The following is a 2,911-nucleotide window of genomic DNA, read 5'->3' on the forward strand; positions in this document are numbered from 1 at the left end:
CCTTTATTCTTTCTTTTCTACTTTCCCTCATCCAGTAGTTCTTTCCCTTTGAACAGTTTCTTTCCCTTTGACAGTATCCATTGTACTTTTCAGATCCTATTTAGTTTTTCAGGTTCTTACACTAGGGAGACAGTACATGTGGGTTTGATTTATTTCACTTATGAGTATGGCCTCTAGTTGCATCCATTTACCTATAAAAACCTCGAGTTTATGTTTCTTTATAACTAAGTAATACTCTGTTGTATAAAAATACCACATCTTTTTCATCCATTTCTCAAGTGATGGGCATTTTGGTTGTTTAATGGCAACTTTTTATCAAGCTTTGGAACTCCCTTTCCTATGGCTAGTTTGGAGACTTTTTTTTTTTTTTTTTTTTTTTTTGCAACAGGGTCTTGCTGTGTAGCTCAGGCTGACTGTGAATTCATGATCCTCCTGCTTATTCTAGTCCTGTGCCTGGCTGGGGACAAATTCTTACTCTCCTTTCTATAGATTTGCAACTTTATGTTTGTTGTTATATAATTTCCCTAAAATAGCTTATAATATCCAAGTTTAGATGTCTTTATGTTAATATTTATGGGCCAGGGATATAGTTCAGTGGCTAAGTGCCTGCCTGGCAAGCTCAAGGTCCTGAGTTTGATTCCCTGTAGCAAAAATAAAAGTTAATATTTGTGATGGTTGTAGGGAGAAAGATATCGGCTATTTTTTTTTTTTTCAGAACCAGGGATTGAACTCAGGCCCTTGCGCTTGCCAGGGAAGCACTTACTCTACTGACCCATCTCCCTGGCCCTTACTTTGTTTTATCAAATCTTCAAAAAATAGTTACAGTATATGTTCAACACCAGTTCTATTTGATAGAAATATAATGTGAGCTATAGATGTAATTTAAAATTTTCTAGTAACCACCCTAAAAAGATCAAAAAGAGGGGTGGGCCAAATAGCTCAGCAGATTAAAGCATCTACCGGCAGACACAGGGCCTGGGAGTTCAATCCCAGGCCTGCCATGCCGGCCCTAACCCCAGGGCGCACTGAGCTGGCAATTAAGACTGGGCGTGGTGGCACATGCCTGTAATCCCAGTGCTCAGGAGGCTGTAAACAGGCGGACCACTACGAGTCTGATCTACGCAGTGAGACCCTGTACACCCTGTACACCCTGTAACCCTGTCCTAAAATACAAAAAAACCCCAAAGGAAATAGGTGAAGTTAATGTAAATGATAATTTTAGTACTATATTTCCCTGTTTCTTTAAAAATAAGACTTCCTAGGAAAATGATTTCTAGCATGAATTTAACAGAACCATCTTCTAAAAATGTACTCTACAGTATTCCATGTAGATGTTATTATCAGGGAAGCACAGTTGCAGCCCAGCATATCTGAAATATTGTTTCAACATGTAATCAGCATACAAAATTACTGAGATATTTTATATTTTTCATGTTAAGTCCTTGAGAACTGGTTTGTATTTTATAATTATTGCATAGCTCAATTTAAAATTTGTTTATTTATTTATTGTGGTGCTGAAGATTAAACCTAGGACCTTGGTCATCACATCCAGCTTATTGAATCTCAAAGAGTCTTATTTAGAAGCCTCCCTGAAGAATTTTTCCCCTTTCTTTAAAATGTCACGGTGAGATCCTCAGATTAAGAAAGGCAGTTATTAGAAAATGTGCAAGGCAGGGGCCGGGGAGATGGCTCAGTGGAATAAGTGCTTCCCTGGCAAGCTCAAGGGCCTGAGTTCAATCCCCGGTTCTAAAAAAAAAAAAAAAGAAAAAATTTCTAAAGAAAATGTGCAAGGCAAGAGCCACAGAGTTTACACCTGGCCTTATAATATCTTTCGAGCTTTTGCTTCTGTATGTCTTTCTAATGGTGTTTTCGGTTGCCACACTTTATACTTTGCTCTAGTCATGAGAAACTGCTTATGGCACTTTGAATACTGTGCTTTTCTACACCGCTATGTGTCTGCCTCTAACATAGTCTTTCACTTAAAATCTGCCTGGAATTCTCTAATTTACCCCTCAATACTCACTACAAATAGCACCTGGTTGAAGTCTGTCCTGCCATTCCTAATCTCATCTCTCAAATGAAGTAAGTGTTACTTAAACCTTCCCCCAGCACCATACTACATTATTATACTGTACTTTTCTGTGGTACTAGGATGAAAGCCAGAGCGTTGCACTGAGCTACATCCCTAGCCCTTTAACTTTTCAAAATAATTCTGAGTCAGGGTCTTGCTAAGTCACTAAATTGCAGAAGCTGACCTCAAACCTGTGATCCTCCTACTTCAGCTTCTCAGAGTACTGGTGTTACAGGCATGTGCCACCATTTCTTGCCACATTACATTTTAATTTTTCATTATAATTTCTCTTGATAGTGAGCCACTATTGATATTATAGGCTGCCTCGCTTATATTTCAAGGAAGATGACCAGTGTCTGCTTGATACCAAGCATTCAGTATTTTTTTTTTAAGTAAGAAGACATGAAGATGCCAGATAAAGTAGAAAGGCACAGTTGCCTTGGATTCTGCTCAGGGCTGTGCTTTTGCTAGTGTTGATCTCTAGGCTTAATTTTAGTCAATTATAAAATTAGAGTGTGTTACTAGCATTTTAAAGTGAGTTATAATTCTAAAAAATTATTTGATTGATGTGTGTACCACATAGATTTTATGTGGAAATGAGTAAGCTTCTCGTGTTCCTGTTATATCTTTGATGCTTAGCAAAGTACCTGTCTATCATTAAATGATTATTCAATGAACAAGTAAAGTAATTTTTGTCTATTTCATTCATATTGCTCACAAGGGTAGCAACCTGTCATGAAGAATAACCATGGTTTTTTTAATTGGTTGAGAATCTTTCTCTTTTGATGGTGAGGGCCTTGGGTATACTCAACTAAGCATATACTCTACTGCTGAGCAACA

This window comes from Octodon degus, unplaced genomic scaffold (genome assembly GCF_000260255.1).
Source record: "Octodon degus isolate 3935 unplaced genomic scaffold, OctDeg1.0 scaffold00280, whole genome shotgun sequence".
Taxonomy (NCBI): Eukaryota; Metazoa; Chordata; class Mammalia; order Rodentia; family Octodontidae; genus Octodon; species Octodon degus.